The 27,694-nt window shown below is 42.1% G+C and overlaps 1 protein-coding gene and 1 pseudogene across 1 annotated transcript in view; both read left to right on the forward strand.

The window, feature by feature from the left end:
• The window catches only part of AP1S3 (adaptor related protein complex 1 subunit sigma 3), an 83,534-nt gene that overhangs the window by 12,986 nt on the left and 42,854 nt on the right, over positions 1–27,694 (forward strand). The window lies entirely within an intron of this gene.
• On the forward strand, positions 17,035–17,139 carry LOC120364525 (small nucleolar RNA U3; annotated as a pseudogene).

Here is a 27,694-nt window from a genome sequence, read left to right on the forward strand (position 1 = left end):
TTCAGGTCATGAGTTTGAGACCAGCCTGGCTAAATGATGAAACCCCATCTCTACTAAAAATATAGAAATGAGCTGGGCATGATGGCATGCACCTGTAATCCCAGGCACTTGGGAGACTGAGGCAGCGGAATCACTTGGACCTGGGAGGCGGAGTTGCATTGAGCCAAGATCACACCAATGCACTCTAGTCTGGGTGACAGAGCAAGACTCTGTCTCAAATGCAAAGAAGCAAACAAACAAAACGAACAGATAAAAAACCCACTTTCCTTTTGCATTTGGGGAAAAGGGTCGAAAGTAGCTTGTGGCTTTTCCAAAGTCAGGAGGCATCTTACATCACTCAACCACATGATTTGGGGGAGACCTTGCCTTCTTAGCAGACTAGGTGCAATGCAGGCGAAATTGTAGATGTATTTAGGTTTCTCTGCGTATGTCTTTTGTCTCTGAGTGGATTATCTCATGGATCTTTTTCAGATATTTTTGTGTATCTTTAAAAAAACCATCTATAGGCTGGCTGCTGTGGCTCATGCCTGTAATCCAAGCACTTTGGGAGGTGAGGTGGGAGGATCACCTGAAATCAGAAGTTGGAGAGCAGCCTGGCCAACGTGGTGAAACCCCGTCTCTACTAAATACAAAAAATTAGTCAGGCATGGTGGTGCATGCCTGTAATCCCAGCTACTCTGGAGGCTAAGGCAGGAGAATCCCTTGAACCCAGGAGGCAGAGGTTGTGATGAGCCAAGCCTGCACCATTGCACACCAACCTGGGCAACAAGAGCAAAACTCTGAAAAAACAAAACAAACAAAACCAAAACCATCCATAGTCGTGCCCAATGGTTCCTATCTGTAATCTCAGCACTTTGAGAGGCTGAGGCAGGCTGATTGCATGAACCCAAAAGTTTGAGACCAGCCTGGCCAATATGGTGAAACAGAGTCTCTACTAAAAAAATATAAAAGTTAGCTGGGTGTCTGGGTGTGGTGGTGCACCCCTATAGTCCCAGCTACTCAGAAGCCTGAGGTGGGAGGATCAATTGAGCCCTGGAAGTTGAGGCTGCAGTGAGCCATGATTTCATCACTGCACTCTAGTGCAAGATCTCATTTCAAAAACAAACAAAAGCAACGTCAAACTTACTATCTCCCTCTACACCCCTGGATGTCAGCCCCCAAGCTGTCTTCCTCTGCCACTTTAAGGTGTGCTTTGAGCAGGGAAGCTTATTTTTTTAATCTATTTTTATTTTTATTATTTAAAAAAAAATTAATTTTATTCATGTTTTTTTGAGATAGAATTTTGTTCTTGTTGCCCAGTCTGGAGTGCAATAGCTCACTGCAACCTCTGCCTCCCGGGTTCAAGTGATTCTCCTGCCTCAGCCTCCCCAAGTAGCTGGGATTACAGGCGTGCACCACCACGCCCGGCTAATTTTGTATTTTTAGTAGAGATGGGGGTTTCTCCATGTTGGTCAGGCTGGTCTTGAACTGCTGACTTCAGGTGATCCACCCACCTTGGCCTCCCAAAGTGCTGGGATTACAGGCGTGGGCCACTGTGCCCGGCCTTAAACCAATTTTTAAAAATTGACAAAAATTATATACATTTACACTGTATAACATGATGTTTTGATACGTATACACATTACAAAATGGTTAAATCAAGCTAATTGGCATATGTATTGCCTCACATATTTATAATTTTGTGTGTGTGATGAGAACACATAAAACAAACTCTTAGTAATTTTCAAATATACAATACATTGTTGTTAACTGTAGTCACCGTGTTGTCATAGACTGAATTTATTCCTCTTGTCTGACTGAAAGTTTGTATTCTTCAACCAATATCTCCCCAATTTCCTCCCTGTTCCCCCAGCCCCTGGTAGCCACCATGCTACTCTGCTTCTAAGACTTTGTCTTTCTTAGATTTTACGTTTAAGTGTGACCATATGGTACTTTTTTGGTGCTTGGCTTATTTCTTTTTTTTTTTTTTTTTTTTTTTTTTTGAGACGGAGTTTCGCCCTTGTTACCCAGGCTGGAGTGCAATGGCGCGATCTCGGCTCACTGCAACCTCCGCCTCCTGGGCTCAGGCAATTCTCCTGCCTCAGCCTCCTGAGTAGCTGGGATTACAGGCACGTGCCACCATGCCCAGCTAATTTTTTGCACTTTTAGTAGAGACGGGGTTTCACCATGTTGACCAGGATGGTCTCGATCTCTCAACCTCGTGATCCACCCGCCTCGGCCTCCCAAAGTGCTGGGATTACAGGCTTGAGCCACCGCGCCCGGCGGCTTATTTCACTTAACATAACGTCATCCACGTTCTCACAAATGACAGGACTTTCTTCTTTTTAAAGGCCAAATAGTATTCCATTGTGTATATATACCACAACTTCTTTATCCATCCATTGATGGACAGTTAGGTTGAGTCTATATCTTGGGTCATCGTGAAGACTGCGACAGTGAACCTGGGATTGCAAATATCTCTTCCACGTACCGATTTCATATCCCTTGGGTACATATTCAGTGGTGGAATTGCTGGATTATATGTGAGTTCTATTTTTAATTTTTTGGAGGGCCTTGATGCTGTTTTCTGTAATAGCTATACTAATTTACATTCCTACCAACAGTGTACCAGGGTCTCTTTTCTCCAACCAATCTTGCTAACACTGATTATCTTTCACCTTTCTGATAGTAGTGTTTCTTTTTTTTTTTGAGATGGAGTCTCGCTCTGTTGCCTAGGCTGGAGTGCAGTGGTGTGACCTTGGCCCACTGCAACCTCTGCCTATCTGGTTCAAGCAATTCTCCCACCTCAGCCTCCTGAGTAGCTGGGACTACAGGCATGTGCCACCAAACCCAGCTAATTTTTTTTTTGTATTTTTAGTAGAGACGGGGTTTCACCATGTTGGCCAAGATGGTCTTGATCTCAATCTCCTGACCTCATGATCCACCCGCCTCAGCCACCCAAAGTGCTAAGATTACAGATGTGAGCCAACACACCTGGTTGGCGATAGTAGCCTTTCTAACAGGTGTGAGGTTATATTTTACTCTAGCTTTTAATTTGCATTTCCAGATGATTAGTGATGTTGAGCACTTTTTTCTCCATATACCCATTGGCCATCTGTATATCTTTTTTTCTGAGATATTTCTATATAGGTTATTTGGCTATTTTTTTCAGTTGGGGTTATGTTTTTGCTATTGAGTTGTTTGAGTTCCTTTTGTATTTTAGACATTAATCCCTTACTGGATTTATGGATTCCAAATATTTTCTCCTATTCCATAGATTGTGTCTTCACTCTATTGCTTGTTTTCTCTGTCGTGCAGAAGCTTTTAGTTTGATGTAACAGAGAAGTTTATTTTATTTTATTATTTATTTATTTTTAAGATAGGGTCTTACTGTGTCCCTCAGGCTGGAATGCAGTGGAGTGATCATGGCTCACCACAGCCTGGGCTCAAGTGATCCTCCTACCTCAGCCTCCCAAGTAGCTGGAACTATAGGTCGTGCCACCATACCCAGCTCATTTTTTCTATTTTTTGTAGCAACAAGTTCTCACTATATTGTCCGGGCTGGTCTGGAACTCCTAGACTCAAGCAATACTCCAATCTTGGCCTCCCAAAGTTCTGGGATTACAGGCGTGATCCACTGTGCCTGGCAGGAATTGATTTAATAGCAGCTTAAGATAAACGTCAGTAGAAACGCAGAAGAGCATATTGCTTGGACTGGATGATGAGGGGACTTAGTTTCTGTACTTAGCTGTGCCAAATACCGCGACCTCCCCACATCATCTAGCTTCTCTGGGGCCTATCCTCGGTTGTCAAAAGATACAATCTTTTTTTTTTTCAGAAGATACAATCTTTTTATTTTTATTTTTTGAGATAGAGTTTCACTCTTGTTGCCAGGGCTGGAGTACAATGGCATGATCTTGGCTCACTGCAACCTTCGCCTCCTGGGTTCAAGCGATTCTTCTGCTTCAGCTTCCTGAGTAGCTGGGATTACAAGCATGTGCCACCATGCCCAGCTAATTTTGTATCTTTAGTAGTGATGGGGTTTCTCCGTGTTGGTCAGGCTGATCTTGAACTCCCGACCTCAGGTGATCTACCCGCCTCGGCCTCCCAAAGTACTGGGATTTCAGGTGTGAGCTATCGCGCCCAGCTGAGATACATTCTTAAAAACCCTTTCTTGCTCTCAGTCTGTTATCAGCTACAAGAAAATAATATGCCTCTATGAACATGATATGCATTATTTTCTGAGTATGTCAGAATCAAAAGCAAGGCTGGCCTGATGCTCAATTGTTGAGCATGAGTCCTTGTGTTGCTGTTGCCCAGGAGCCAGGCTCATGCAGGTGCGGCTCAAAGGTGGGGATTTTCATGTCCATTGCTGTCTGGAAGGGCCAACAGCCATGCACACAGCTGGCATGTGGCAGTCAGTGGACCCCTTGCATTACTCATGAATCTCTGTGTGTCTAGCTGCTATCGTAAGTAGAGTTTTGGCTTCAATCAGATCAAGTGGAGAAGAAGCAGAGCACTACTGTTTTGCTTTAGGTATAGATTTATTGAATATCTACCAGAATTGGGACATTATTAAGAGATATAAAGTTAACAAAACTGATTATGCTTCTGCTTCAGGGAGGGAGGGCATCCATACCTAGAGCAGCTTGGATGTCATTCCAAATAGAGGGTTTTTTTCTCAAGAGCATGGAAGATGAAGGTATGGTCGGGAGGGTCACGGTGCGTAGGGAAGTATATGTTTATATGTTTTGAGAGGGTCCTGAAATGATGTTAGAGACTTGGGTTAGTGAGAAGCGTTTTCTGGCATTGACGGGGGAGGGGAGCTGGGCAGTGTGACTGGTTCTAGCAACCTGTGTTTCAGGGTTTGCAAAGCAGATTAGTTTGGCTGTGCATGGGAATGAGTTTGGTAAACACACACATACCCCCAAAACATCAGTAATCTAGTCCCTGAGAAAAAGTGGAGTCATTTGGTGAGGATGTTGATGCACAAAGGAAATTTTCTCCTTGTCATTTGTCTGGAGAGCAGTCCAAGAAGGTCTGTTTTTTTTTTTTTTTTTTTTTTTTCCCCTCCTAGTTTGGAATCACCAAATCACCATTTCCTAGGTATACAGAATACGAGCAAATAGGTGCTGCTTGGGACAAACACCTAAACTCAAATTCTTGCCTTTCTGTGACTTTTTTCAGATGATAGGGATAGTATGTACCCATATGTATTTTACTGATTTAAAGTATTAAAGTGAAGTTTAAAGTTTTATGTTCATTTTCTTATATATGAGTTAAACAAGAACAACTCAGAAATACTTGAACTCATCTTTGCCTTGGACATTTTGAAAAAAATATTCAGACAATAAGTATTTATTGAACAGCTATACATCAGTCAATGCAAATTAAAATCCAAACCATTAAGTATATTTAAGAATAAAACATTTTAAATCGTAATGGATCAAAATGCGAAAACTTCAACTCTGATCTCTTGTGTAAATCACTGGGAGAAAGACCTTTGTCTTATATCAATTGCAAGATAAATGTTTTTCAGTCTGAGAAAAAAACCTTTTAAAAGTAATCTTCCTTGAAAGAAGAGATTTGTCTGATTTATTAGTAAAATTGATATCAAAGTGCCTTTAAACCACGATAGAAAGAAATTTTGGAGCAATTACCTTAGCAAACATTATGCCAATAAAATTTGCATTGTTATTGCTGGACATGGTGGCTCACACCTGTAATCCCAGCACTTTGGGAGGCGGAGGTGGGCAGATCACCTGAGGTTGGGAGTTCAAGACCAGCCTGACCAACATGGAGAAATTCCGTCTCTACTAAAAATACAAAATTAGCTGGGCATGATGGCGCATGCCTATAATCCCAGCTACTCAGGAGGCTGAGGCAGGAGAATTGCTTGAACCCAGGAGGCAGAGGTTGTAGTGAGCCGAGATCGCACCATTGCACTCCAGCCTGGGCAACAAGAGCAAAACTCCATCTCAAAAAAAAAAAAAAAAAAAAAAAAAAAAAAAAAATCTGTATTATTGCAATCTCTTTTACACATAAATCAGTTTCAGGGTCAAAACACTGATATTTTAAAGGCCTCATGAAATCTTTCTAGCAAGTGTTACATTAAGGTTTTTTCTTTCTTTCTTTCTCTCTCTCTCTCTTTTTTTTTTAACATAGCTAGCTTTTAAATCCCATTTTTCCTGAACTCATTTTTATAACCAGTAAATGTAATTGTATTTTATCAGCAAAAGTTCAAAAAGCAGAAAATATAAGGTAAATAGCTTTGCAATAATCACTGTTCGTAGCAAGTGTTTGTAACATGAGTTCTTCTATAATATAATTTAGAGTTATATACTGTACTAAGGTCTCGACTATGGAAGCTAAGAATTTAGGACCTTGAGCAAAAATGGCCAAAAATGATGCAAAATTCTTTTTTTATTAACTGTGAAATTAGATAATCACAAAGCTAGTAGGACTTTTTTTTTTTTTTTTTTTTTTTTTTTTACACAAAGCATCTTGAAGCAGTATTTTTGGCATCCATAAATAACTGGCAATTATTTATAGATATATAATTAACCTGACATTTAATTATGTATCTTCACCCTTGAAAGATACATAATTAAATGTCGGTTTCATTGCCAATTGCCAGTTATTTATGGATGCCAATGACTTTATAGTTTATTTCTGTAGCTACACATTGCTAAAATTGGGTTGGGTTTACGCATTTTAAAAGAACGAATTAAAATATTTGGCAAGTGAAAGAAGTGAGCAAATGGAAAATAAGCAATAATGTGCTTTTTCTCTAATGAGTGATGTAAAGTAAGTTTTTTTTTTTTCAGCAAAAGGGACCTGAAAATATCTGTTGCATTCTCCCTCAAAACAGCTTTATGCAATTTGGCTACATGGCAGGTGTGATTAAAAATAACCAAAGAGCAAGCATTTAAAATCAAAGATGTTAAGTCCCTCTGCACATGGCTGATTGCTGTGACATCAAAACAGGCCAGGGTTGGGTGTGGTCCTGGCACTCACTGTACTACCTTCATGAAGGGAGATGGAGGCCACCAAGTAGAGAACAAACCCCATATTTATTTCCTTACTCACCGTCAGTCACATCACATTGTAAGAGTAGCAGAAGGCTCTGAAAAAATATGTAGTGGGATTTGAGCATGAAGACTGGTTCACTATCAGGTAATTAGCCCTGCAATTAAAATCGTATTAATTTTTTTCCTCATGCCTGAAGCTTAAATCTATGATCATTAAGTGATGCCCTCTTTAAAGCAGCCAGTGGTCCTTAAAGATTTCTGGCATAAGAACAACTTTGAAAATTTGGCCTGGTGCAGTGGGAGGCCAAGGCAGGCAGATCACTTGAGGTCAGGAGTTCGAGACCAGCCTGGCCAATATAGTGAGACCCCCGTCTCTGCTAAAAATACAAAAATTAGCTGGTATGGTGGCATGCACCTGTAATCCCAGCTACTCAGGCGGCTAAGGCAGGAGAATACCTTGAACCAGGGAGGTGGAGGTTGCAGTGAGTTGAGATTGCACCACTGCACTTCTGCCTGGGTGACAGAGCAAGATGCCATAAAAAAAAAAATTGCTAACATTTCTGAGTCTTTTCCCAAAAGCATAGCTTATAATTCCAGAATTTTTCATATGCTTTCAGGAGTCCTATAGACACTCCTTTTCCTTCCAGATTGTCTTAGGACCTTGGCCATTTCCTTTCTTTTTTATTTTATTTATTTTTTTGAGATGGAGTCTCACTCGCTGTCACCCAGGCTGGAGTGCAGTGGCTCAGTCTTGGCTCACTGCTACCTCTGCCTCCTGAACTCAAGTGATTCTTCTACCTCAGCTTCCCAAGTAGCTGGGACTACAGGTGCACACCACGATGCCTAGCTTTTTTGTGTGTTTTTAGTAGAGACTGGGTTTCGCCATGTTGCCCAGGCTGGTCTCAAATTCATAAGCTCAAGAAATTCACCTACTTTGACCTCCAAGAGTGCTGGGATAACAGGCACAAATGATCATGCCCAGCTGGACATTTTTTATAGAGGTGTAGAATCCAAGCTGCATTTGAGACCTACCCAGCCACTTATATTTCTATAATTTTGGGAAAGTCCATCAACTGTCAACAACTTAATGTTTTTTGTCTTCAATATGATACATTGCCTAGATTTGTGGATTAAACAATATAATGTATGTAAAAGTGTCCATCATCCTGCCTGCCGTGCAGTGGGTCAGTTTTACTGTTGAGTATAATTGTCATGTAGAATACCTTGTTCTTATTATTTGGTCGTTGTATTTGTGTCTTTTTGGAAAAAAGTCCCCTGGGAAGTTAGATGATGATCAGAAAATTCCTTGGGAGAGCCTAGATTCAGAGTAGTAAGAGTCAGTAGGCCAGCTTGGGTGTGGTGGCTCGCCTGTAATCCCAGCACTTTGGGAGGATGAGGTGTAAGAATCACGAGGCCAGGAGATTGAGACCATCCTGACCACAATGGTGCAACCCCATCTCTACTAAAAATACAAAAATTAGCTGGGCGTGATGGTATACACCTGTAGTCCCAGCTACTTGGGAGGCCGAGGCAGGAGAATCGCTTGAACCGGGGAGGCAAAGGTTGCAGTGAGCTGAGATCATACCACTGCACTCCAGCCTGGCGACAGAGGGGGATTCCGTCTTAAAAAAAAAAAAAAAAAAGTCAGTCGGCCAAATAGTCGCTGATGTTCTTGAACTCATAGCTGCTGTATTTATCTCCACTCCAGTTAAATAAATCAACAGAAGATACTCAGAGAAGCCAGACAGGACATTTTCCCCAGAGATGTGTTCCCAAACTCTTCCAAATTGTTTTCTTTTCCCAAGACTCTAAGCGGACCATTGCTGTTAACACATCTTTCTTCAGGCAGACCCTGAAGACAGGTTGACTTTTAGTGTCATTCCGGCCATGTCTTAGTAACACTATGCCATGTTCATGTTGACTGGACCACCTCTCATACAGATGCTCCTTTTATTAACTACAGGCTATTTTATTTTATTTTATTTTATTTTTTTGAGATGGATTCTCCCTTATTGTCTAGGCTGGAGTGCAGTGGCATTAGCTTGGCTCACTGCAATGTTCGTCTTCCAGGTTCAAGAAATTCTCCTGCCTCAGCCTCCCGAGTAGTTGAGATTATAGGCGTGCACCACCATGCCCGGCTAATGTTTGTATTTTTAGTAAAGATGGGGTTTCAACGTGGTGGCTAGGCTGGTCTCAAACTCTAGACCTCAAGTCATCTGCCCACCTTGGCCTACTAAAGTGCTGGGATTATAGGCATGAGCCACCGTACCTGGACTAAGCTATTTTAATTGCCAAGTTATGGGGATTATCTGTCATCTTTTTTTTTTTCCTTTTTTTTTTTTTTTTTTTTTTTTTTTTTTTTTTTGAGAGAGTCTCACTGTTGTCCAGGCTGGAGTGCAGTGGCACAATCTTGGCTCACTGCAGCTTCCCTGCCTCCTGGGTTCAAGTGATTCTCCTGCTTCAGCCTCCTGAGTAGCTGGGAAGCCAGGTGCGTGCCACCATGCTGGCTAATTTTTGTGTTTTTAGTAGAGACGGAGTTTCACCACGTTGGCCAGGATGGTCTTGATCTTCTGACCTCATGATTCACCTGCCTTGAACTCCCAAAGTCCTGGGATTACAGGCGTGAGCCACTGTGCCCGGCCATCTGTTATCTTTTATGAGCAGTCTGTAGTATGTTGACTCTGGTGTTACGGATTTATTTAATATAGACCCAAAAGCCTCATGTTGGTAACCAGCAGTCCCATGGACACTGCACATATGTAAAAATGGCCTTTGATTGTGGGGAGGATTGAGGCATGAACGCTGGGAAGACCTCAGGATTTAGAGTCAGACGGATCTTATTAGAATCTCTCTCTGCCACTTATTAGCCTTTGAGCTCAGTCATTGACATAGGTATTTTGGGACCCTATCCATGGTCTGTGAATACTTGCTATCTGTTCCTTGCTGTTTGTTCTTGTGACTGTTACGGTTTGTGGCTACTCACATTTCATGCTTCTCTTAGCAAAGCTATGTGTTCATAGACTGGAAACCTGGCTTTGCTTAAAAAGACCATTTGATTTCTTCATTTGTTTTTGAAAAAATGACCAGTTAAAGTAGTTTTTTCCAGAAGCATGGGGAAGGAAGGAATAATCACCCACTGTCTGCCACAGAGGTTTATCATCAAACAAATTCTATTGCATTCCTCATTTAACCAATTAACCCAACAGGTGATAAAGTAATACAGTAGGTCCTCACTTAACACCGTTGATAGGTTCTTAGAAACTGTGTCTTTAAGCATGATATGCTGTATGCCATAGGAACTTGAAAAAAAGAACATGATTCTTTTTTTAAGATGTCTTGCTCTATTGCCGGGGCTGGAGCACAATGGCATGATCACACCTCACTGCAGCCTCAGCCTCCCAGGCTCAAGTGACCCTCCCACCTCAGCTGCTGGGATCACAGGCATATGCCACCATACCCAGCTAATTTTTTTTTTTCTTTTTTTTTTTTTTGAGATGGAGTCTCACAGTGTCACCCAGGCTGGAGTGCAGTGGTGTGATCTCGGCTCATTGCAACCTCCACCTCCCAGGTTCAAGCAATTCTCCTGTCTCAGCTTCCTGAGTAGCTGGGATTACAGGCGCCTGCCACCACACCTGACTAATTTTTTTGTATTTTTAGTAGAGATGGGATTTCACTATGTTCGCCAGGCTGGTCTCGAACTCCTGACCTCGTGATCTGCTTGCCTCAGCCTTCCAAAGTGCTGGGATTATAGGCATGAGCCATTGCGCCTAGCAGTTTTTTTTTCTTTACTTTTTTATTTTTTTGAGACGGAATCTTGATCTATCACCAGGCTGGAGTGCAGTGGCATGATCTCGGCTCACTGCAACCTCCACCTCCCAGGTTCAAGTGATTTCCCTGCCTCAGCCTCCTGAGTAGCTGGGATTACGGGGGCGTGCCACCACGCTCGGCTAATTTTTTGTATTTTAGTAGAGACGGGGTTTCACCATGTTGGCCAGGATGGTCTCGCTCTCCTGACCTCGTGATCCGCCCACCTCAGTCTCCCAAAGTGCTGGGATTAAAGGCATGAGCCACTGCGCCTGGCTAATTTTTGTATTTTTTTTGTACAGATGCAGTTTCACTGTGTTGCCCAGGCTGGTCTTGAACTCCTGGGCTCAAGCTGTCTGCCTGCCTTGGCCACCTGTAGTGCTGGAATTAGAGGTCTGAGCCACTGCCTGGCCTTGACTCATGTTTATGTCAATTAGCATATGGTAAAACTAGTTTTGTTACATAGTATGTTGTTTTGCTTAAGTTGTGGTTTTCTTTTCTTTTCTTTTTTTTTTTTTGAGATGGAGTTTTGCTCTCGTTACCCAGGCTGGAGTGCAATGGCGCGATCTCGGCTCACCGCAACCTCCGCCTCCTGGGCTCAGGCAATTCTCCTGCCTCAGCCTCCTGGGTAGCTGGGATTACAGGCACGCGCCACCATGCCCAGCTAATTTTTTCTATTTTTAGTAGAGACGGGGTTTCACCATGTTGACCAAGATGGTCTCGATCTCTCGACCTCGTGATCCACCCGCCTCGGTCTCCCAAAGTGCTGGGATTACAGGCTTGAGCCACCGCGCCCGGCCTAAATTGTGGTTTTCAAGAACCTATTGCTGAAGTTAAGCGAGGACTTAAAAACTGTATTGTGGCCGGGCGCGGTGGCTCAAGCCTGTAATCCCAGCACTTTGGGAGGCTGAGGCGGGTGGATCACGAGGTCGAGAGATCGAGACCATCCTGGTCAACATGGTGAAACCCCGTCTCTACTAAAAATACAAAAAATTAGCTGGGCGTGGTGGCGCGTGCCTGTAATCCCAGCTACTCAGGAGGCTGAGGCAGGAGAATTGCCTGAACCCAGGAGGCGGAGGTTGCGGTGAGCCGAGATCGCGTCATTGCACTCCAGCCTGGGTAACGAGAGCAAAACTCCATCTCAAAAAAAACAAAAAAACAAAAAAACAAAAAACTGTATTGTATTCTATGGAATACTGAGTAATATATGCATAAGAAGAGTTTAGATGCTTGGATTATTTGCTGTGGAATAAAAGCACTTTTATATTTATTAGGAAGCGGACCTATTACCTTAGGTTTTCAGGGTTCACAAGTTTAGTTGGCTTTACAGATCTATGCGTGCATTCATTTTAGGTTAGTTAGTACCATAGTCCTCAGGAATCTGAAGGTGGCTCATAAACTTGGGAGGGAAAGTGATTGCTGTTTTGAGAGCTGGGTCAGACCCTAAAAGAATCATTACTTAGGGCTGACTGGAATTAATTAACCTGATCTTTCTATTTTCCTTGGATTGCATCCAAAATCAACCCTGGTTGGTTTCTGCCAGCATTAGCTCCTTCAAACTCTGCCTCTCAAAGATGTGTCATAGACTACAACCCATGACTAAAATTTGCCGAGAAAGGAGAACTGATTACTATGCTCTTAGTGTGATAGCAAAAAGTACTCAAGATTTTTCCAACATGATTTATGGCACATTGACATTTATTTTCAGAACAGTGGTATTGCTTTGCTAACTCTATCACCCCATTGGTAAAATGAATTGAAAGTCTAAGGCAAATACTAAATCACATTTATTTAAAATAAAGATTGGGGCCAGGTGCACTGGCTTATGCCTGTAATCCCAGCACTTTGGGAGGCCAAGGCAGGAAAATCATTTGAGCCCAGGAGTTCAAGACTAGCCTGGCAACATAGTGATTCCCCTGCTCTCTACAAATAAAAAAAATTAGCCAGGAGTGATAGTGTGTACCTATGGTCCCAGCTACTCGGGAGGCTAAGGCAGGAGGATCTCCTGAGCCCAGGAGGTTAAGGCTTCAGTGAGCTGTGACTGTGCCACCATATACCAGCCTGGGTGACCGAGTAAGACCCTGTTTCAAATAAAGTAAAATAAAATAAAATAAAATAAATTAAATAAATAAATAAATAAAGATTGAGTCTTAGTTCTTATTGTCAGCCTGAAATCTCCTGTGTGGTCTTAGAACTCCCGTCATATTTTTTTTTAGTTTAATGTACAAACCTCATTTTGATTGAAGTGTAACTAAGAGTTTCTATATTTGCAATGAGAATGTTTTGCAAAGAGTGGGTGTTGACGTGACCAGTGAGAATTTCATTTTTGAAGTTTGTTAGAGTCTTTGGAAAACTAGCCGCATGTTCATGTCCCTGATACTTTGTCCTGGAGGGCCAGAGATAGTTTAAATGTTACCTTTTAAGTATATTTGATTTCAGAATTAGGTGATGCCTGAGGAGCAGAAAGGCCAACCCCTGGTCATTTTTACCGCTTTATTAAACTTCATATGATGGACATGGTCTCTGCTGAGGCTGCCAGCTGTGACCTACGTGGGGACAGAACAGAACGTGAAAGGCAAAGAACGGCCACTTCCCATTGTTAACACAGACAACAAAGAACAGAGTGGGAGATACCTAGTGACGCCAGCCATATCCACTGAGGCCTCTTCTTACTGTTTTTTCTCTTACTTCCTTAGTGAAGTCTTTCTCCCAGAGTCAGAGAAGGTCAGGACTTCCCAGGGTTGGAAAGTTCCAACCACTTCCATTTTCCGAAACCACTGGTATGTGAAAAAATGAAGATAGTGTGGAAACAGGGTTATAAATGTTGCCGCACATTTGAAAGGCTTGTGCTTAACAAGTTAATGAATGCATCATTTATAAAATACTGGGTCCTTTCATTTTGTCTTCTGCAGAATGTTTTAAAGATGTATAAAGATGCAGGAGCCCACTCACTGTGACTGCCAGCAGCTTGGGCTGGGAATAGGACATGTGTTTATTGATGTGTAAAGAATGTCTCTGTCTTTTGGCCTCATTGGGGTTTCTCTAAATAAGGCCATGATTCTGTGTTGGACTCTGTGGATGAGAGGGCTGCCACTTCCTTCTCACCCCTCTCACTCCAAGAGCTACCTTCCATTCTGAGGATGATTTGTTTGTCTTTGCTATCCCATACATTGGCGTCTAACTTTCAGGAAATATGAAAGGATATAGGGGCTATTTCAGAGCATATTTAGCTAAGCTATATTCTCCAAACAGGGCTATCGTTGGCAAAAATATTCAGAGTTGGGGGTCTGCTGCCAGCCTGCCTGGCTTCCAAGCCCAGTTCTACCACTTACAGCTGTTTGACCTTGGGCAAATTACTTAACCTCTCTGAGCCTCTACTATCACATTTTAGAGGATGGGAAATAATTATTATCCTCCTCATGTATGGGGATTAAGTGAGGTAAAATACTACAAGATCTGACATGTAGTAAATGATATTCCGAATAATGTCCAATAGTAGTAAATTAATATTTGTTATACTCTTCATTCCTTCCCCAAGATCTTGATCTATTGACTCTCTTATTCTTTGGCTCATACAGGCAATTAAGGCCCATGAGCGGATGGCACAGAGAAGTTGTCTACCATCTCTAGGCGTAAATTTCAAAAGGCACACTTTGAAAGTCAAAGGAAAATTCCTCACTGAGGTTTCAAAATGGCATACGGTGGCTCACTCTTGTAATCCCAGCGATTTGGGAGGCTGAGTGGGGTAGGTCACTGGAGGTCTGGAGTTCAAGACCAACCTGGCCAACATGGCAAAAACTCATCTCTACTGAAAATACAAAAATTACTATTGTAAAATACAAAAGCCGGTGTGGTGGTGCATGTCTGTAATCTTAGCTGCTTGGGAGGCTGAGGCAGGAAAATGGCTTGAGTCTGGGAGGTGGAGGCTGCAGTGAGCTGAGATCGTGCCACCTTATTCCAGCCTGGGCAGCAAAGCAGGACTATATCTCAAATTAAAGAAAAAGCAAACAAGAAACCCCTCATAAAATGGCATACATGAAATAGTAATAGAAGAAAAGAGATTTTTGATTGTTTTTATTGACAATTTTAAGTTCCTTACTCACTTTTGTAACTTTACTGCACGTTCCTGATTTTACTCCTTCTCTCTCTACTACTGCACAGGAGGGATGTGGCTCTTGAAGGCAGTGGTTTTCCAGGCCAGGCTTTATTAAGGTCCATGAGTGGACAGCATGGGGAAGCTGTCTACCATCTCTAGGCATAAATTTCAAAAGGCACACTTTGAAAGTCATAGGAAAATTGCTCACTGAGGTTTCAAAATGGCATATATGGGCTGGGCATGGTGACTCACTCATGTAATCCCAGCACTCTGGAAGGCTGGGATAACATGAATACCTTCCAAATGTTCTTAAACCGGAGTAGCTCAAATGTTACATTTTACTCTTCATAATTAAGTTTTATTTTTCAGAACTAGTTTCCTTGCTTAGAAAAAAGTCCCCAAAACATAAAAGCTATTTCTCTAAGAGCAAGGGATTGGAAAGGGAATCAAAATTTACTGCTCTGACTTTTTTTTTTTTTTTTTTTTTTCTTTTGAGATGGAGTCTTACTCTGTTGCCTGGGCTGGAGGGCAGTAGTGTGATCTTGGCTCACTGCAACCTCCGCTTCCTGGATTCAAGTGATTCTCCTGCCTCAGACTCCTGAGTAGCTGGGACTACTGGTGTATGCCACCACGCCTGGCTAATTTTTTGTATTTTTAGTAGAGACAGGGTTTCACAGTGTTAGCCAGGACTGTCTCGATCTCATGACCTTTTAATCTGCCACCTCAGCCTCTCAAAGTGCTGAGATTAGAGGCGTGAGCCACCGTGCTTGGCCTGCTCTGACATTTTATAAAGGCTGACATGCTGGCTGGGCATGGTGGCTCACACCTGTAATCCCACACTTTGGGAAGCCGAGGCGGGCAAATCAGGAGTTTGAGACCATCCTGGCCAACACAGCGAAACCCCGTCTCCACTAGAAATACAAAAATGAGCCAGGCGTGGTGGCAGGTACCTTAGTTCCAGCTACTCGGGAGGCTGAAGCAGGAGAATCACTTAAACTCAGGAGGCAGAGGTTGCAGTGAGCTGAGATTACGCAGCAGCACTCTGGCCTGGACAACAGAGCAAAACACCATTTCAAAAAAAAAAAAAAAAAAAAAAAAAAAAGGCTCACATGCCTGCATGCGTAAGTGGAAGAAGACTTGGGTGGATAAACGTGATATTTGTATTCTATAATATTTGGCTTCTGAGAAGTATGTTAAAACAAATGCTTTGTGACTGCTGACCTAGTATTTTAAAGAATATATGGTTATTGTTGCCTCGTGGATAAAGGTCTAGTCTCAGATAGTTAAAGTTGAACCTTGGGCATAATCTCACATCATCTCCTTGGAGATGCTGGTCAGCTTACATAAACACGTAGAACTGGTTCTTGGCAAAATCTGGGCTTTGACCACATTTTATGCTGCTGTGCCGCACTGTTCCTGTGGCTATTATTTTATCAGCTCAATAGTAAACAGGCAGATAATAAGCAGGCCTTAAGACACTTATAGGACACATAAAATCTATCATATCATGTGTTCTGTTTTCTAGAGTGTGTGTTCAAGAGTCCCCAAGACATAAATACAACTCCCCAGTCCCAAATAGCCATTGAATCAGAATGCCCCCAACATCGACAGTTGTATTAGATGAAGATGTTAAAAATGGGGCCCAAAACAACCTGATGAGAAAATGGGCAAAGGGCTTAATAGATATTTCTTTTTTCTTTCGAGCCAGAGTCTTGCTCTGTCACCTGGGCTGGAGTGCAGTGACGTGATCTTGGCTCACTGCAACCTCCACTCCCTGGGTTCAAGTGATTTTCCTGCCTCAGCCTCCCAAGTAGCTGGGATTATAGGCACCTGCTACCACCCCTGGCTACTTTATATTTTTAGGAGAGACTGGGTTTCTCCATGTTGGCCAGGCTGGTCTCGAACTCCTGACCTCAGGTGATCCGCCTGCTTTGGCCCCCCAAAGTGCTTGGATTACAGACATGAGCCACCGCACCTAGCCTGTATTTTTTGTTTTTAAGAGGAACAGCACATCTTTGCATTTAGGTGTGTAGACCTTTGTGTGTTGTTTTACGAAAGGAAATTGTACTGCGTCCCTGGGCCAGATGCAAACTGAAGAGTATGGTGTTTAGAAAATTAGATTACAAGACTATACTTTCAGGGATCATTTCTATAGTTTGTTACTAGAGAAAATTAGATTACACGGCTGGACACTGAGGCTCACACCTTTAATGCCAGCACTTTGGGAGGCCAAGGTGAGTGGATTGCTTGAGTTCAGGAGTTTAAGACCAGCCTGAGGAACATGGCAAAACCATGTCTCTACAAAAAATACAAACATTAGCCTGGCATAGTGGCACATGCCTGTAGTCCCAGCTACTTGGGAGGCTGAGGTGGGAGGATCACTTGAGCCCAGGAGGTTGAGGCTACAGTGAGCTGTGATTGTGCCTCTGCACTCCAGCCTGGGTGACAGATGGAGACACTGTCTCAAAAAAAGAAAAAGAAAATTACAAAAGAGAGAGGGGGTGGGCGTGGGGTCAGGTGTCATTTTATTTTCCCCCATCATGGATTAAGCCATTTAGTCTAAATTTTCGCCGACTCAGCCGTGTTTTGCTTTTTTTCAAAAGACAACTGTGTTTGAGGTCAGGATCCCCAGATTCTTTTCCTGATTCAACAGTTTAATAAGCCATGTAACTTTGAGTAGAGGCTCCTCCCAGAACTGTGAGATACAAAAATCATTGCCCCATGGAGCTCCTATTGTAGAGTGTAGAATAATGACAATACATAAAAAGTAAAATAGTCGTGATGAGGGTACATTTTATATAGGTTGTTCAGGGTAGGCTCTACTAAGTAAGAAGTGGGATGTTTTTGTTTTATTTTTTTTGAGATGGAGTCTTGCTCAGTTGCCCAGGCTAGAGTGCAGTGGTGCGATCTCGGCTCACTGCTGCAACTTCCATCTCCTGGGTTCAAATGATTCTCCTGCCTCAGCCTCCCAAGTAGCTCGGATTACAGGCCTGCGCCACCACAGTTGACTAATTTTTGCATTTTTAATACAGATGGGGTTTCACCATGTTGGTCAGTCTGATCTCGAACTCCTGACTTCAAGTGATCTGCCCGCCTTGGCCTCCCAAAGTGCTAGGATTACAGGCGTGAGCCACCGTGCCCAGCCAGAAGCAGGGTTTTGAACAGATTCAATGGAGGTGAGGGAAGCACCCGTGAGATATCTGGGGGAAGTGTCCTGAGCAGAAGGCGTAGCTGGTGCAAAGGCCCTTTGGTCTGGTGAGTGAAGGGAAGAGCAGATGATGTCGGAGGTCATGATGGGGCATGTTGATATGCGCTTGCAGGCCGTGGTGAGGATTTGGCTCTTCCCTGGAAAGATTTTGAGCAGGGGAGTGACCTTCCCTGCCTGACCAAAGACAAATCTGGCTGTTGCGTAAGAGATTGTAAGGCAGCAATGGTTGCAGAAATTGTCATAATGTTTTTAATGTAGTCTCCTCAAACTTCCCCAGCCTGTCCATTTTTATTTTGTTTTTGAGATGAGGTCTCCCTGTGTCATCTAGGCTGGAGTATGGTGGCACAAACACAGCTCACTGCAACCTCATCCTCCTGGGTTCAAGTGATCCTCCTGCCTCAGCTTCCCCAGTAGCTGGGGCCACAGGCGTGTGCCACCATGCCCAGCTAATTTTGTAGAGATGGGGTTTCACCGTGTTGCCCAGGCTGGTCTTGAACTCCTGGGCTCAAGGGATCCACCTGCCTTTGCCTCCCAAAGTGCTGGAATTATAGTCGTGAGCTACTGTGCCCAGTCAAGCCTGTTAAATTTTATTGAAAAACAAAATGTTGAGTATTTTGAAGGAAACTGAGAATTTATAAGGAAATATGTAGTTATAAGGAAATTTAGTTGCTAGTTTGTTTTCTAGTGCATTAATCTAGTGTGATCTAGTCATTATGCCACAGAGTATTAAAAATTAGGGGTCTGTTTAGTTCTGCCTTCATGAAAAGACAGGTCATTTAAAATTGGAATTTGCAACTTTCTAACATAAAAGTGATTGGAGTCCTTTTTCTGCAGTGTTTCAGGTAATTTATGGATTGACCAAAAAAAGACCATCATCACCCTAACATGTAGCACTGGATTCAATTCCTATTAATTAGCTTGTCAGAGGGAGGGGCCCACCCAGAGAAGAGGGACAGCACTCTGCAGCCTGGCTTCCCTGGGCCTGTCGGGTTCATGTTGCCTCATGGCTGCCAATGATGTTGTTGAGTAAGATGGGATTCAGTTCTTTTTGAACCTTGAAGTTCAGTGCTGACCATGTCACCTCCTTCTGTTCTGGGGCCTTACTTCACTGTTTAGGAAGAACTTATATCAGCTCCATTCACTGTTTGAATAAATCCATTTTTTTGTACTGCTGTAAAGAAATACTTGACAGCTTGGGCAGCACGGGGAAACCTCATCTCCACAAAAGATACAAAAATTAGCTGGGGGTGGTGGTCTGCGGCTGGAGTCCCAGCTACTCAGGAGGCTGAGGTGGGAGAATCACTTGAACCGGGGAGGTGGAGGAGGTTGCAGCAAGCAAAGATTGCACCACTGCATGATCACACCTGTGTCACTGCTCGGGTAAAGAAGAGGTTTAAATGGCTCATGGTTCTGCAGGCTGTACAGGAAGCATGCTCGGCTTCTAGGGAGGTCTCAGGAAACTTAAGAAAGTGAATGGAGAGCCAGGCATCTTACATGGGGAAGCAGGAACAAGTGGGGGGAGGTTCCACACACTTTTAAAACAACCAGATCTCAAGATAACTCCCTCCCTCACTATCACAAGAACGGCACTTGGGGGATGATGCTAATTCATTTATGAGAAATCAGCCCCCAGGATTCAATCACCTCCTACCAGGCCCCACCTCCAACACTGGGGATTTCAGCTGAACATGAGATTTGAGTGGGGACACAGATCCAAAACTTGTCACTCTGATTAAGAGAATGCTTACAAATACTAGGCTCTTTCTTGACCCAAACCCAGTATCAACAAAGCTCTATTTTATTGAGTGGGGAGTGTTGAGGTGGTATCCCTGAATAATATCTATTTCTAGCTGTCCAGCATTCCAGAAAGCCCAGTGCTTTCCTTCCTGTATTGGAGTAGCTATTGTATTTTGTATTACTCTCTTTGTCTCTCTTTTGAGACAAGGGCTTGCTCTGTCACCCAGGCTGGAGTGCAGTGGCATGATCATGGCTCACTGCAACGTCTATCTCCCAGGCTCAAGCGATTTTCCTGCCTCAGCCTCCCGAGTAGCTGGGACTATAGGTCTGCACACGATGACCATCTAAATTTTTGTATTTTTAGTAGAGCCGGGGTTTCACCATGTTGGCCAGGCTGATCTCAAACTCCTGGGCTCAAACAATCCTCCTGCCTTGGCCTCCCAAAGTGTGGGACTATAGATGTTAGCCACTGTGCCCAGCCTATTTTGTATTTCTCTAGCAATCTTTACTTAAATTATGACAGTAATGCGTAATTATTGTAGAAAATTTAGAAAAAAACAGAAATGTAAAAAATGCCACCTGTAATTATGCACTGGAAAAGCCATTGTAATATTGTTTATTCTATTAATTTTCTTCTTAAGATGTTGTAAAAGTAAATATGAACAAAGCTGAAATAATTGGGACCCCAAAAAGAAAGTTTATGATCTCAATTTCACACACACACACACACACACACACACACACTGCACAGTTTTTATATATGAGAATGTATGCATACTATAAATATTGAAAGTATAAGGGTAACCTCTGTCAGTAAGTAAAAGGAGAATCTAGTTTATATCATATACAGCTAAAATGACATAAAAAGAATCCTTTGTTTATGTCAAAAAGTGTAAGGCAACCATTACTTTTACATGGCATGCATTTTGCATTTCCTGATGGGATTTCCAGGAGGTGGTATTTGGGTTTGATACTTTCAGCAATGAAAACGGAGTCATCTACTCCACTGGAGCTTGTCTGGTTTCTTTTTGACTTGACAAGGCTGCCTGCCAGAGAGGTGTGCAGTTTTTCTAGTGTTTGACACAAGTTTGGCTTTATTTTTCTAGAAGTGAAGAGTCTGGTGTTCTTTTTAGTTGTCTTTCTCTTTGTAATTTGGTGAAACGTTTACTTCGTAGAGTGCCAACTCCTGTGGCATTTTTGCTTCTGCACTTTCCCAATTAGTGTTAGAAATGGAGGTTTCTCCACTAACGATTAGCGTTAGAAATGGTAGGCATACTCAACCTAGTGAAGGCACAGAACATATTCAAATTTAACCTCAGAATAATGATAATTTGCAAAAGTTTTGAAAATATTGCATATAATACATGGGTAAAAGAATAAAGGAAAAGGAGAAAGATAACTGAACTCACTGAAACTTCAAAACAAAGCAGTTTGAAGATCAGCCTTCAAGAAATGCCAGCTATTTGAAAACACGTTGCTTAAGATGTATAAGAAGTTAGACATAGTTCTGAACTATAATGAGGATTTAGCATGTATTTGTTAAAGTAAATTAGAATGGTGTTGGGTAAACATATAAAGTATCTAGTGGATTATTTAGCAGAATAAATTTTGAGACTAAATTTTATCTTGACATCAGAGGTGTAGCATTGTATGTTATAAATGTAAAGGCAGAAAATATAATCTTCAGAAGTAATTCAGGAAATGATACATAATTTTTTTTTTTTTTTTTTGAGACAAGGGTTTCACTCTTGTCATCCAGGCTGGAGTGTAACGGTGAGATCACAGCTCACTGCAACTTCTGCCTCCCGGGTTCAAGCAATTCTCCTGCCTCAGCTTCCCAAGTAGCTGGGATTACAGGTGTCCACTACCATGCCCAGCTAACTTATATATATATATATTTTTAGTAGAGACAGGGTTTCACCACGTTGGCCAGGCTGGTCTCAAACTCCTGACCTCAGGTGATCTATCCGCCTCCGCCTCCCAAAGTGCTGGGATTACAGGTGTGAACCACCACGCCCCGCTCATAACATATGTTAAAGCTGCAGTAGTCAATATTTCATTCTTCCTAAGCCTGCTGACAAGTTTTCAAGGCTTCTGCCTAATGCTGCCTTTTTCTTTGCTGTGTCATTCTGAGGCAACTTGATTTTCGCTGTTGTTTCTCTATAAATATTTTCTTACAGGTTCTTTTTATTTGACTCACAGTTGCTGTACATGTCAGTTTTAAGTCTAAATTATTTCTATTGTTAGTTAAAGGTGGTTTTCAACTAACTAGAACCAGATCTGCCAATTCCCTGTAACACTGCTACAAAATTAAGTCTTTTCCTAAATGTAGATATTTGAGCTGGACACACAAACATGATTTACAGATTTTACCATTAATATTCTTACTGAAAAATACTCTCCTTCCTTTCATTTGGTCTAGAAGATTCTAGTAGTTTCTGGAAACCTTTTTTTTTTTTTTTCTTTTTTGAGGTAGTCTCTGTCACTCAGGCTGGAGTGTAGTAGCACAAACATGGCTCACTGCAACCTCCATGCCACTATAGCCTCTGCCTCCTGGAATCAAGCCATCCTCCCACCTTAGACTCCCAGGTAACTGGGACTACAGGGATGTGCCAGCAGGGCTGGCCAATTTTTTAAAAAAGTTTTTTTTTTGTAGAGATAGACTCTCACTATGTTGCCCAGGTTGGTCTTGAACTCCTGGGTTCAAGTGATCCACCCTCCTCAGCCTCCCAAGGTGCTGGGATTACAGGCATGAACCACCATACTGGGCTGATCCTCATCTTTTCTATCCTCCTGTAATTTGGAATCAATCACCTGGAAAACTAGAAGAAAGGAAATTCTGGCATTGGCAAAGCAAGAGTACTTACTTGAAGGTGCATTGTGAAGTTAATTAATGAGCATACTCCCAGGATGGCAGCACAGATCTGTAGCTGCTCATTTGGATGGTTGGGATCTGTGCTCAGCTACTGCCTGGCTGGTGGCTTGTCTTGCTGGAGCCAGGGGTAGGATCTAAATTTAAGAGCACAAAACCAGTCATCAATTGGGAGGTTCACTTGTGTAGCTTTACCCGACATTCATCACATCCATTTTTTTCTTTGGCAAAGGTGATTGTTCAGACTGTGAAATCAGAGATGTAGGGTAGTGTGTTGTGTAATTCAACATCCTACTTAAGTTTGAATAAAGACATTCTTGTACCTTACATTTGTGCTGTCCACTTCACCTTTCAAAAGTCAGGAAGGTTGTACTCATTATTAAGTACCTTTTGGGATTGATACTTCCATCTTTATAGTTCCTCTGCCTTGTTTTAGTGACTTCAAATTTCCCACATTATTTTCTAAACTCAGGCATACAATTTTCATTACAAAGGCGCAATACATGACCAGCCATCCTGGGACTTTTAAGAACAATTTTCTTTGAGTACATCACCTTTACCACCATCCTAAGTACCACTATCCTAAGTGTTATGCTGTTAGGAAAAAACCAATGAATGAGTTGTTGCTTGAAGCAAAAAGCAATTACATATGGAATTTTGAGCAGTAACATTTAGTAACACTAAAATTGTGCCATGAAATTGGGACATTAAAATTCTTACTAATAGCATTTTGCATACCATTTTAGTTCCTGTTGACTCATCTTGCATATGAGTTAAAAACTTAATTTGCTGTATTTGAGTTTGAATGAAGCTTTAACTTTCTGAAAGAGTGAATTGATGAGTAAATTTATGACATGCTTGAATATGAAAGGTCTTAGAGTTGGGGTGGATTGCCTTCATTGAGTAGCAATAATTTACAAGAAGAAAAATAACACTTCTTACTTGGTTATTGGCAGATATATGTGTTTGTTTCCATTTGATAACATCATAAAAATTTAAAATTGCTTTCAGCAGGTTCCAGCAGTCATAGAAAAAGGTTAGTCTGTACTATCAATCATACTGAAATTTTGATTGCTAGAAATGTTCGGATTTTAACACAAGTTAATTGTAATAATGGAAAAACCATCTTACTTTGGTTCTATCATATGTTGATTTATGTAGCCCAGGATATAGATTTATTGCAGTTTCACTACAAAAAAATGCTTGATTGTTCAAATAATATTTCCAGACTGTTTGGTTCCAGGAAGTTACATTTTTTGAGAACTGTGAACCATGGAGTAGAATCAAAACTCCAGAAGAAATGCCCCTTCGTGAAACAACTGATGAAACTGCTAACAATTTATTTCACACTGTTATCCGATATGTTTCAGAATAAATGAAAGCAAAGTACCCTATTGAAACAGCTTGGCTTTGCTGCGTTTCGGATTTGTGTGGTGATTTATTATTCAAGTTGTTTAAGAGCTATTGGCCAGGTGGAGTAGCTCACACCTGTAATCACAGTACTTTGGGAGACCAAGGTAAATGGATCACCTGAGATCAGGAGTTCGAGACCAGCCTGGTCAACATGGTGAAACCCTGCCTCTACTAAAAATACAAAAGAATTAGCCAGGCATGGTGGCAGGCGCCTGTAATCTCAGTTACTTGGGCTGAGGCAGGAGAATCACTTGAACCCAGGAGGCAGAGGTTTTAAGTGAGCCGAGATTGCACCACTGCACTCCAGCCTGGGCAACACAGTGAGACTCCGTCTCCAAAAAAAAAAAAAAAAAGAAGTAAGACTGGATGCTTTCTCAATAAGGAACAAAGCCCAGCAGACAGTGGCTGTACCTTTCTCCCCTCCTTCCTTGCAATCCTCCCATTTCATTTCTCTTAGAAACAAGGATTTCCCTGCCACATAAGATCTGTTTAGTTATCTTAAAATCTCAAAGGACCTCCCAGTAACATTCCAGACCCAGAGATATCCGAGCAATCTTTTTTATCTTTTTTTTTTTTTGAGACGGAGTTTCGCTCTTGTTACCCAGGCTGGAGTACAATGGCGCGATCTCGGCTCACCGCAACCTCCGCCTCCTGGGTTCAGGCAATTCTCCTGCCTCAGCCTCCTGAGTAGCTGGGATTACAGGCACGCGCCACGATGCCCAGCTAATTTTTTGTGTTTTTAGTAGAGACGGGGTTTCACCATGTTGACCAGGATGGTCCTGATCTCTCGACCTCGTGATCCACCCGCCTCGGCCTCCCAAAGTGCTGGGATTACAGGCTTGAGCCACCGCACCCGGCCCAAGCAATCTTTTCTAAGTTCAAATTCCTCATTGCTCTCTAGGAAGAGATAGGAATCCATGTTTGACCAAGCTCAACTAATTAGGTGACCTCGTATCTTTTGCTATCTGCAAAACGTTGACAGTTCAAAAACTTTGTTAGAGCTTTTTCTAGCTATTTTGTTGTCACTTCTGTGATATATGTAATACTAGTGATGCAGAGTGACTCGGTACTAGTATCATTATTGTTTTCATTGGATTTGTATTTCTTCTATCTTAATCTCTGTAAGTCTAGGCCTTTTGGCCTCTTCTGCTTATTTTTATGATTGTCACAGAAACCCTTGGTATTAGATGGGGCAGAGGGAGATTTAAGAGTTACCCTCTCATGGGCTGGCCTACATTAATTAATTAATTAATTAATTGATTGATTTAGAGACAGAAACTCACTCCATTGCCCAGGCTGGAATGCAGTGGTGTGATCTCAGCTCACTGCAACCTCCGCCTCCTGTGTTCAAACAATTCTTCTGCCTCAGCCTCCTGAGTACCTGGGATTACAGGCATGTGTCACCACGTCTGGCTAATTTTTGTATTTATAGTAGAGATGGGGTTTCACCATGTTGGTCAGGCTGGTCTCGAACTCCTGACCTCAGGTAATCCACCCCCCTCGCCCCACTATGGGAAGTGCTGGGATTACAGGTGTGAGCCACCACACCCAGCCATACATTAATTGATTTTTGAATGCTGATCTAGCTTTGCATCCTTGGATAAACCCACTTGGTTGTGGTGTGTAATTTTATTTATATATTATTAGATTTAAACTGCTAACATTTCGTTGAAGATTGTTTTCATCTATGTTCATGGGAAGATTTCTTCAGTTTTAAGATGAAAAGTTTTGTACCAAATCAGCTTTATTGTCCTTTCTAATGCTAGAATTTTATGAGCCTAGGAATGAGTTATTATTTCATTTTAAATACCTCACTGAGGTAGATACTAAATAAATATTTGCTAAGTTGAATGGAACCTGCTGACTTTATCTTTGGAATGTGGATGACCTGCTTTTATAATATTGAATTGTAACAAGATAGAAAACAACAGTGATTATTTTTGAGATTAACAATAAAAAATCGCGTAAAATTCAAGGGCAGAGATAGACCGTGGATTAGTTTGCTAAGCTGCTGTAATGAAGTACCATGAGCTGTGTGGCCTAAGCAACTGACATTTGTCATCTCCTAGTTCCAGAGGCTAGAAGCCCAGCAAGAATGGCTTCTTTTAAGATCTCTGAGAGGGAATGGGTTGCATGCCTTTCTTCTGGCTTCCAGTAGTTTAAGAGCAGTCTTTGGAGCACCTTTGCTTCTGTTGCATTGCCCCGGTCTCTGCCTTCATCTTCACATGGTGTTCTCGCTCTGTTTGTGTGTTTGTGTATATGTTTGTGTCTGGGCTCAAATTTCCCTTTTTTAGGAGTCCACCAGTGACAATGAACTAGGGGCCCACCTTACTCTCATATGACCTCATCTTAACTAGGTTACAACTGCAATGTCTATTTCTTCTCACACTCTCTCTCTCTCTTTTTTTTTTTTTTTTTTTTTTTTGAGACAGAGTTTTGCTCTTGTTGCCCAGGCTAGAGTGCAGTGGCGCCTCCCAGGTTCAAGTGATTCTCTTGTCTCAGCCTTCCAAGTAGCTGAGATTACAGGTGCACACCACCACACCCAGCTTTTTCATAGAGATGGGGCTTCACCGTGTTGGCCAGGCTTGAACTCCTGACCTCAGATGATCCGCCTGCATCAGCCTCCCAAAGTGCTGGGATTACAGGCGTGAGCCACTGTGCCCAGCTGCAACGTCTGTCTAAATTACTTCGAATTCGGAACTACTCAGAGGCTAGGACTGTAACATATGAATTTGGGAGACACATTCAATTCATAGCAGGTAGATTATTCTGTCCTTTCAGTGTAACCACCTGTCTATCCTTCCTTCCTTCTTTTCTTCCATTAAATGTTACTGTGCCATACAGGTGGATGGATAACAGACGGAGAAATTTATGAGGAATTTTCTTTATAGAGAGAATGTTCACATTTCATGTAAGTGACCACTTGCTAATTCATAGCAGTTAATTCATAGAGTAACCTGGAGGTTACTCATAGCTGGTATGGACTTAATTCATTTCAACAGTTTGTTTCTGTGTCATTCCATTTCTTCCTCCTATTGTTCCTCTTATCCTGTTCTTCCTAGCTCTGTTGTACCCCCTTAGATTAATTTGCCTTCTTACCTGAGCATTTCATAGTAGCTGGTTCTGCCACCAGATGGTGTGCAAGGATTAGGAAAAGAATCAAAATATGTTGGTCAATGTCTTTGCAACATTTTATTTCAGGAAAAAGGCTGACATGACAGGTCTACCCGAGATTGTGTAGATTTAAAGTTTTCATACAAATTTTCCTCTCCTTTATCATAGAAACAGAAACCTGAGTTGGAAATCTTGATGGAGGGTGGAAACCTATAAAATTTGATATATGTATGTAAATGAGAGACTTTGATTTCAGAATGGATTTGAGGGTAATATTACGCTGAGATATGGAAGAAAGGTTCTTGGGTCAGAGGACCACTTCCTCAAATAGGTAGTCTCAGAAGCCACAGAAAGGAGAAATCTCTCCAACCAAAGCTGTAGAATGTTAGCGCAATGAGAGACTCTAGCCATCATCTGATTCAGCAGCCTCAGATGAGGCC

This window comes from Saimiri boliviensis, chromosome 5 (assembly GCF_048565385.1).
Source record: "Saimiri boliviensis isolate mSaiBol1 chromosome 5, mSaiBol1.pri, whole genome shotgun sequence".
Taxonomy (NCBI): domain Eukaryota; kingdom Metazoa; phylum Chordata; class Mammalia; order Primates; family Cebidae; genus Saimiri; species Saimiri boliviensis.